The sequence below is a fragment of the Mercenaria mercenaria genome, chromosome 15 (assembly GCF_021730395.1).
Source record: "Mercenaria mercenaria strain notata chromosome 15, MADL_Memer_1, whole genome shotgun sequence".
NCBI classification, from domain to species: domain Eukaryota; kingdom Metazoa; phylum Mollusca; class Bivalvia; order Venerida; family Veneridae; genus Mercenaria; species Mercenaria mercenaria.
Genome location: NC_069375.1, coordinates 45,029,046 through 45,039,790, shown reverse-complemented (window position 1 = coordinate 45,039,790; position 10,745 = coordinate 45,029,046).

Genomic DNA, 10,745 nt, shown 5'->3' with positions numbered 1-10,745 from the left:
TGTTAAAAAAGACACAACCCAAACACATACACCCCTGACTTAGTTTGTACTTTCAGCTCGAAGGGCAATTTTTATGAAACTCCTGTGCTATGTATTACGGCCACAGCTTTGAGTGTTTGTTATGAGAATGAAGATGTAGTTTACATTGTGAGCTAAAGCCCAGCAAAACAAACTAACATGCTATGTACCACGACTCCGCTTGTGTCACTGGATGTGACGTGCCTTCAGTCTATAAAGTTACCCCTTGGTGTGTCGAAGTAAGAAATTTGTTCTTTACATCAGGTTATGATAATGTGCTGCTTATGTAAAATGATATGAAATCGTGGTTACATTCGTAATACGTAATACGTTTTTCCCCTTGTTTATACTGATTAAAAATTTAAAAATAAAAAAATGTAGGATCAGTTTTGGGCAGGATTAATAGGTGTGTTGTATTGTGAGAGTTAAAGGCCTTTAGTAGCTCAAGTATTCCAAGAATAAGGAGAGCTATCCTACTTGCCATGGTGTTTGTGTTGGCATCACATGGTGGTTAAGTTTTTCTTACCAGTCCACATTTTGACAAAATCTTTTGACATATAGCTTTGAAACTTTCAACACTTGTGAACCATCACCATGTTCAGTTTTAGGCAAGAGTACATAACTCCATCAAGGATTTTGTCTGAATTATTACCCCTTTTAACTTACAAATCTTGGTTAAGTTTTTTGTACCAGTTCATATTTTGTGTAAACTGATTGACATATGACTGTAAAACTTTTTATCACTTGTTCATTTTAACAGCTCTATCTGTAGGCAAGAGTACGTAACTCTGTCAAGTATTTTGGCTGAATTATGGCCGTATTTGGACTTGGAAATTGGTTCAGTTTTCGTACAAGTCCATGTTTTGTCAAAATCATTTGACATGTTGCTTTGAAACTTTGAACACTTGTTTATCGTGATTATCTCCATCCCTTGTCAATGGTATGTAACTATGTCAAAGATATTTCGCTGAATTTTGGCGCTTTTTTGACTTGGAAATAAGTTAAGTTTTTCGTACCATTCTATATTTTGTCTAAAATGTTTGACATATGACTTTGAAACTTTGACCAATTTTTTACCATCATAGTCTCCATATGTAGGCAAGAAAACATAGATAGGACAAGGATTTTGGCTCAGTTATTGCCCTTTTTGACATAGAAATTGGTTTAAGTTTAGCGTACCATTCCATTTTTTGTCTAAACTGTTTGATATATGGTTTTTACATCTACATAATATTGTAACACATTGCCATATAGTGCAAGACTTATACAGTTCAACAAATACAGGTACATTGTTTGTCTTATCTATTGTCTGAAAATCTCTGGTAATATTTTGACCCCATACTATATCAGTTCTTTGAATAGTTGAGCTTGCTGGCCACAGACAGCTCTTGTATTTATTTATATGCTGTGAAAGCGGGAAGGCGATATAGAAATGCTGTCATCCACCTGCCTCAGTCGACAACTTGAAAAGACCTGAAGAGAATGTAATGAAATTTGATATAATGGAGGAAGTACCCGGTACATGGCATTAGAACCATAACTCTAGCTTGAGCAGTGTTATCTCCCTTTGTAAATATTTTTTCTTTCTCTTAAAATTTTGTTAGGAGTCTGGAGAATAACTTCAGTAGGAAATTAACCTTTAGCCTGCTGGTGGCAAGTGGTTTTGCCTCTGCGACCAGTGCAGACGATGACCAGCAAGCACAACCGTGCAGGCTGATCATGGTCTACACTGTTCACTGTTCGGTTAAAAAATTTTCAGTGAACATCCCTTTGAATAATAAGTGGTACAGCCCGAACTAAATGATGGACCAGTCCATTTTAGAAATTTAGCAAGGTGAAGGTTAAAAAACACTTGACATTATGCTATATTGCAATGCGAAAAAATGCAGAGCGAAAAAAGTATTACTATATCTTGAATAATGATTAAATTATTTCCCCTTTTGTACTTCATTTTACAGGTTTGTTATGAAGAATTTAATGTCTTCGTATTTAAGAAGTAAGATGTGGTTATGTAGATACTGTCTAGATGTAGAATATATTTGGCTGTCTAAAGTGTGTCGAGACCCAAAAACAAGTTAACCTGAAAATGATGCATAAATCATATTCGAGATGGGCTTTTCGAAGAACATCAAACTATACAACACACACATTGCCCAGTAGGAAAAATAAAGAAAATCTTTGATGATGTTAAAGTCTTTAAAAGGTCAGAAATTTTATATCAGGGTATTGGCTTATACAATAAGCAACAGTGAAAATAAATATCTAGTTCTCAATGTAAATTGTAATTGGTCATTTTTGTACTAGCCGAACAACAAAGTTGTAAGGGGGGTATACTGGCTTTAGGTTGTCTGTCTGTCCTTCTGTCTATCTGTCCGTACAACAGTTTTGTGCGCACCAACTCTCTTCATCCTCTTGACACAATTTAATGAAACTTCACACAAGTGATCAGTAATAACCCTAGCTGTGCATGTTGCATTTGCCTGCCTACCTGCCCATGCCTGAAAAAAAATGCCCAAAGGGGTGCCTCACATCTTCCTGCACAATCAAACTGATATTTTGTCAATGTGGCTAAACTCAACACAAACAAAACAAAATCTCCTACTTTATCACACAAATTTATCATTCTACTTGAAAGGGGAAACAGTTTGGAGAAGCAGAGATGAGATTGATATTAGTTAGACTGTGTTCACTTAAACTTTCAAAGTGCTACAGGGCAACAGTACAAATTGTCGCCCCAGATACCTAGGGGCAATAGTTTTGACTGTTTTCTTAATAAATATGAAATAACTTTTGTTATGATTTAACTTGCAGTTTTGTAGGTGACAGAAGTACATACATATTTTGATCAACACCTCATTCCATTAAAAATAATCTAGTTACTGTACAGCCTGAATTTCTGAAATAATTGTGCATTGACCCTGAATATTTTACAACATTAATTGTTATAACACATTATTCAACTTAATACTAAGCTCAGGTAATTGCAATTAATTGAGACATGTTGACCCATATAAACAATTTAAGTATAAATCTCTCAATATGCAGAATGTACTGTTAAAACTTGTGACAAAAACTACTGTAGAATTTTCTCCATTTATTTACAAAAATCAAGATTTTCATTTTGATTTTTAATTGATATGCCCCTATATACTGGTGATTTTAGCATACCCTACTTTGCTGCTATTGTAACTTACAGCAGTGCATGCATGGCAAACATATTATTTTTAGAGTAGAAAGTCACATAAATGTTGGGTAATTTGACTAAAATATTGCAGATTATGATTTCACTTTTCGTTATTTTATATTTTCAAATGATTAACAAAGCAACTTGCAAATATTAATAAACTTTAGTTAATATTTGCCCATCTAAAATTTTAAGGTATACAGTATGATGTGCATATCTTAAAATGAAAATATGCTCTCAACTGCTGTATACCGGGAAATCATTTAATTTCGTGAACGCAAAATTTGATGTTTTGACCAAAACGGCTGTTAACTTCAACTTGGGGACATAATTTCATGATCATCAACTTTCAAAGGTAAAATGAATTGACAGTTCGTTTATTTGTTTGAATTTCACCCTTAGCCTGCTGGTGGCAAGTTATTTTGCCTTTGCAACCAGTGCAGACTAAGATGAGCCTGCACATCCATGCAGTCTGATCATGGTCTGCACTGTTTGCTGTTTAGAGAGTAAATTTTCACTGAACACCCCTTTGAATAATAAGTACTGCCCAAATTGAATGATGGACCAGTCCATTTTAAAAAAATAAGCAAAGACAAATTTCCTGGATAGATAGCAGCCGTGATATCCACGAAAATTAGTCCCTCACAAATATTTGTGATTTAACAGTTCGTAAAACATAATATTAATGCCAGAGGTTTCAAAATGTCGGCCCTCAATCAGTTTCAATCAACCTACCAAACATTTCCAACTGTTACATGTACTTTGTAATTGAATAATTAAGTAGCTACCACATATTGTAGATTTTGTTTTTTAAATTTGATTGAGTTTTGACATTTTGAAATCTCTGGCTTTATGTAATATTTCAAATGTATAGTAGTAATTTTACATGCATATTAATACCACTTTTGACTGAAAATGATTGAAGGGAACTTGCAGTTTTCATATTAAGAAAATGTTGTAATTCTTCTATGTGGTATTATAGATTCCCTTTGCAGGTAATTATGATTACTGTATGCCTTTGAAAACAAAAAAAGTATGTTAGAAAAAATAATTACAAAAAAAAAGAAGAAAAAATAGAAATAGACAAGAAATGGAGAGTTGTCATACAGTACCTGTTAACATATCTCTGTTGTTTTCTGTACAACAGAAAATTTGTCACTCATTTTACAAATTTGCCGACACTGTAAGCTGTGACCCATACAATGTTGTATTAGTTTTTTCCTGACACAAATGTAGACAAGTATTAGTTTTTTTTCTGACACAAATCTTGACAAATGATACTAGTATTTCAGATGCAACATTAATAAATATTTCAACTCAAACTAGTGTTAGTAACATAAACATGTTAGTCATTCAAACACTTGCAGTATCATAGCTGCCACATCAAGGGGGTGGGGGATGCAATTTAAAGTTAATTTTTAATACTGTGAAACCATTAATACTTTAGGCTTAATTTTCTAGACCTCATGGTTGCATGAATCCATAAAATTAGGAAAAATTTTCATTTGTCTTATATTAAGAATTTGAAATTCACACATTTATATGGCCTTAAAATAATTGTGTTTGACATAACTATGAAATTAATGCCCACAAAATAAATGGATTTTACAGTAATTTTGATTGTAGAGAATACTTTTAAGTTGTAATAATTATGTAAAATTTTAAAGAGGCTGATTTATTTGTATTAGCCCAGTGGCCGGTAATATGGCAAAGTTTAGAATTTTTGATTTGCTAAAAATATTAAAACGCCTATTTTTCACCAAAATGTGAATTCATTATAAAAACAAACAACACTTGATCTATCATACTGATTTTCAAGCAAATATAATATTGAACATTACATGTTTTCACATCTATAACAACACAACCCTTCTCCATGCTCTAGCTCTGTTTACACTGCCGGTTATATGGCGCTCAAGGACGTAGCCGTGTGCAATGTGTAATATAAGTCATATAAAACATTTAGCTAGTGACACGTATATTTTTAAGTGTTTTTAGTAATTCTAGTAGGGATTAGTAGTACAGGAGTGATCTCAACTGAGTAGTCAGCAAATTTGCCACAAACGCATATTTTACAAATTGTATTTACAATGGCAACGTCATTTGCGCCATATTACCGGCCGCGCCATATTACCGCCTTTTGTGATATTTATGACCTTGTATGATAAAACACAGTGGTACTTTTTTATTCAGTAAGTCTTGATAATAAAACTTGTCGCTAAAAAAAGCAATGTTAAAATGAAAAAAAAGGTTTTGATTTTATTTGCATGCTTCCATCTACAGTGTTTTTAAAAAATTCAATTTAGCAAATTACTAAATTACTTAATTTATACATTTAATACTAATGAAAGTTGTGCTGATCCCAACAATTCAAACAAAACATCACCTCATTGTAAAAAAATAGATAAATGCTTCTCTATGTTTGTGCAGTTATCCTCCTTTTGTACTGATACAGACATTTTAACCAGTACCATGTTACTTGCTTGAACTATCTTATTTAAAGTGATTTTTTAATTTGTTTGTATCTGTTAAAGATAATTTATTGTTATCACTGGTAGCACATGGCTGTGGGCGACTCGTCCACAAGAATGTAATTCATTTTATTTTTTAATTTTTTTTGTAGGTTGCAGAAAAACAATGGATGTACTTTGTAAGTATTTGTGGTTACTTTTCAAAGAAAAAACATTACCTTCCCCCATTTAAATTGCACATACAGGCATACCACAGGTATTTGGTATTTAACAATAATTGTTTTTGATAAACTAATTATGTTACTACTTTTCATTCATGTTTTTTAGCTCGACTATTCGAAGAATAGTCTAGCTATTCTACTCACCCTGGCGTCGGCGTCGGCGTCACACCTTGGTTAAGTTTTTGCATGCAAGTACATACAGCCATCAATTAAAGGCATATAGCTTTGAAACTTATTTATTCTTTTTCTAGGTCAATTACCAACCTCTCTGGGTCAAGTCCCATAACTCTGACATGTATTTTGAGCAAATTATGCCCCCTTTTGGACTTAGAAAATTTTGGTTAAGGTTTTACATGCAAGTTACTATCTCCAAAACTAATGCAGATATAGATTTGAAACTTCACGTGTGTCTTCGGGGTTATAAAACTAGTTGATAGCAGCAAGTCCCATAACTCTGACTTTCATTTTGGCCAAATTATGCCCCCTTTTGGACTTAGAAAATTCTGGTTAAAGTTTTGCGTGCAAGTACATACAGCTATTTCTAAAAGGCATATAGATTTGAAACTTATTTTTTCTTTTTCTAGATCAATTACCAACCTCACTGGGTCAAGACCTATAACTCTGACATGTATTTTGAGCAAATTATGCCCCTTTTTAGACTTAGAAAATTTTGGTTAAAGTTTTACATGCAAGTTATTATCTCCAAAACTAATGCAGATATTGATTTGAAACTTCACGTGTGTCTTCGGGGTTATAAAACTAGTTGATAGCAGCAAGTCCCATAACTCTGACCTTCATTTTGGCCAAATTATGCCCCCTTTTGGACTTAGCAAATTCTGGTTAAAGTTTTGCGTGCAAGTATATACAGCTATTACTAAAAGACATATAGATTTGAAACTTATTTTTTCTTTTTCTAGATCAATTACTAACCTCACTGGATCAAGTTCCATAACTCTGGCGTGTATTTTGGGCAAATTATGCCCCCTTTTGGACTTTGAAAATTCTGGTTAAAGTTTTACATGCGAGTTTCTATCTCCAAAACCAATGCAGATATAGATTTGAAACTTCACATGTACCTTAGGGGTTATAAAACTAGTTGATAGCAGCAAGTCCCATAACTGATTATGCATTTTGGTCAAATTATTCCCCCTTTTGAACTTAAAACTCTTTTTATATTTAACCTTTTTAGTTAATAGTTTCCTGCCTCTGAGACAATATTTCGAATAGTCGAGCTTGGCTGTCTTACGGACAGCTCTTGTTTTAATGCTTAGCCCTACATTTCGAGAAAAAAAAATTCAACAACACCAAATCACAGAGAGAAAGGATTGTTTCACATGAAAATTAAACAGCATAATTATAAAACATGTACCGACGCTAGTGAAAATGAACATCTGGAATACCACTGGAACTTCAACTGGAATTTCATCTCAGTTCCACTGGTATTTTTCAACGGAATAGTGTTGGTATTCCACTGGAATAGCGATTATTAGTCCCCTAGTGGTTGAAAACCAGTTTCGGGGACTATAGGAATGCACTTTTCCGTCATTCCGTCTTTCCGTCATTCCGTCATTCCGTCATTCTGTCATTCCGTCATTCCGTCCGTCCGCAATTTCGTGTCCGGTCCATAACTCTGTCATCCATGAAGGGTTTTTAATATTATTTGGCACAAATGTTCCCCATGATGAGACAACGTGTCATGCGCAAAACCCGGACCCCTAGCTCAAAGGTCAAGGTCACAGTTGGAGGTCAAAGGTCAACAGGGCTTTTTTCCTGTCCGGTCCACAACTCTCCCATCCTTGAAGGGATTTTAGTATTATTTGGCACAAATGTTCCCCATTATGAGATGATGTGTCATGCGCAAATCCCGGACCCCTAGCTCAAAGGTCAAGGTCACAATTGGAGGTCAAAGGTCAACAGGGCTTTTTTCCTGTCCGGTCCATAACTCTCCCATCCATGAAGAGATTTTAATATTACTTGGCACAAATGTTCCCCATGAGGGGACGACGTGTCATGCGCAAAACCTGGACCCCTAGCTTAAAGGTCAAGGTCACAATTGGAGGTCAAAGGTCAACAAGGCTTTTTTCCTGTCCGGTCCATAATTCTCCCATCTATGAAGGGATTTTAATATTACTTGGCACAAATGTACCTCATAATAAGACGATATGTCATGCACAACTTTCAGACCCCTAGCTCAAAGGTCAAGGTCACACTTAGCAGTCAAATGTTAACATAGCATGAACAGGGTCTGTTTCGTGTCCGGTCCATAACTCTGACATTCATTAAAGGATTTTAATATCACTTAGCACAAGTGTTCCCCATGATGAGACGACGTGTCACGCGCAAATCCCGGACCCCTAGCTCAAAGGTCAAGGTCACAATTGAGGGTCAAAGGTCAACAGAGTTTTTTTCCTGTCCCGTCCATAACTCTGCCATCCATGAAGGGATTTTAATATTACTTGGCACAAATGTTTCCCATGATGAGACGACACCCAGTACCCTAGCTTAAAGGTCAAGGTCACACTTTGAGATGAAAGGTCAAGAGGATTTTTTTCCTGTCCGGTCTATAACTTTGTCATGCAAAGCAGGATTTAGATATCAGTTGGCACAAATATTCCCCTGGATGAGACATGTCATGCGCAAGAACCAATTCCCTAGGTCTAAGGTCACGGTCATATTTAGAGGTCAAATGTCAAATTCAAGAATGACTTTGTACGGAACATTTCTTCTTCATGCATGGAGGGATTTTGATGTAACTTGGACCAAATGTTCACCACCATGAGGCACCCATGTTTTTAGAATTACGTCCCTTTGCTGTTACTATAAATAGATTTAATTGTAACTTTTTTATTACTGGCGGTAGAGAAAAATCAAGACCACTTTTCTGTGGTACAGCATGCATGTTACATCCAATTTTTAGGTGTATTTTGGCCTATCTCTACCTGGTAAAGAGTTTCTTGTGGACTTATATTATTTATTTTTATTTTTTTTTTTTTTTAAAGATTAATTTCCCTTTGTTGTTACTATAAATAACTTACATGATAACATTTTTATAATCAGCCAAAAAAATTCAATATGAAAACAACTGTGGGTTTTTATATATGCACATTTTAATCCAAGTGTGTTGTTATAACATATTGTATATGTAGTACAATATTATTTATACATCATTGACAGATATCAGTTCATTATGTTATACTGCAGTAGAGAAAATTAGGTGCCTTCCAGTAGGGGACTTTGTATTGCATGGCAATACTTCATTCACTTGTTTTCCAGTGGAATTCATTTGGAATACCAGTGGAATCCCTCCAAAATACCGTTGAAAAATACCAGTGGAATTCAACCAGAATACCAGTGGAATTCCACCAAAATACCAGTGGAGTTCCACTTAGAATACCAGTGGTATACCGTCAAGATTCCAGTTGAATTCCATCAAGTTTCCAGTGGAATTCCACTTAAAATACCAGGGGTATACCATCATAAAGACTCATGCTAGTTTTTATCAATTTATATCAAATACATTATGAGCCAGGTGAGTCACTAGGTGAAAATGTGCATTTTGTCACTATTTTAGGGGCCATAGCTCTAGAAATAGGCGATGGCCACGAAACGTAGGAGGTACCCGGAAGTTCATATCATGTTATAGACTCATGCAAGGTTTCATTAATCTATATGAAATTCTTTTTGAGGTAGGTGCATCGTCACAAGATGAGAATGTGCATTTTTCACTATTTCAGGGGCCATAACTCTGGAAATTTTGGAGAGGGGTTCATTGCCAGCTGGAAAATAGAAATAGGAGGTGCACAAGGTCATATCATAATAATTTAGACTCCTCAATTTATATCAAATACTTTTTGAGCTTGGTGCGCCACAAGGTGAAAATGTGCTTTTTTGACTATTTCAGGGGCCATAACTCTAAAAATAGGGAGCAGAGACAGACGAAATATAGAAGGTGCACACATTCATATCATGTTAAAGACTTATGCAATATTTCATCAATTTTTATTAAATACTTTTTGAGCTAGGCGCTTCACATTTTTTTTTCCTACACACATACACACAAACGGATGGACGTACAGATGCATGGACAACACTAGACTAAAATAATATGCCCCCCACCACTCATACATGTAGTGGGGGCACTAAAAACACATATTTTGACAAAGTAAGAAGCATGGAAATCAAGAACTGATCAAAATATTTACATGTATAAGAATAAAAGTCATGAAAACCAATGACAAAAATATGACTGCATCTGACTAGAATTATATGAATAAAAGAAACAGAAAAAATATCACATTTTATAATTGATTTAAACTTCTTTTGTTTTCAACATATATAAGGCACTTACTGTAGCTGATACCATGCTATTCACATAAATCTGGTCCAGAATTTCAAACTATATAAAAACCATCATTTTTCCGCCAAAACTGGTGCTCTTTTATTCACAAATCACGAAATTCAGTTGAGTGGAATTCCACTTGTACTGGTATTCCACATTCAAATTCCAGTGGAATTCCACCTGTACTGGTTTTTCAAATTCAAATTCCAGTGGAGTTCCACCTCTGCTGGTATTTCAAATTCCAGTTCCAGTGGTATATTTGGTAATTCCACTTGTATTCCAGTAACATAGCAGATTCCAGTGGAATTTATGTAGCATTCCACTGGAATTCCATTGATTTTTTCACTAGGGCGCTATATTACTCTACAAAACAGATAGATACATTGATATCCAGGAAAGGATTGCATAAAGGGAAACATGTGCGGAAAGTTAAACGCCATTAAAAACTCACCATTTTCAAAGCACTATCTGTTACTTGTCTTCGAAAAATTATTATTTATGTTTGAAGTTGT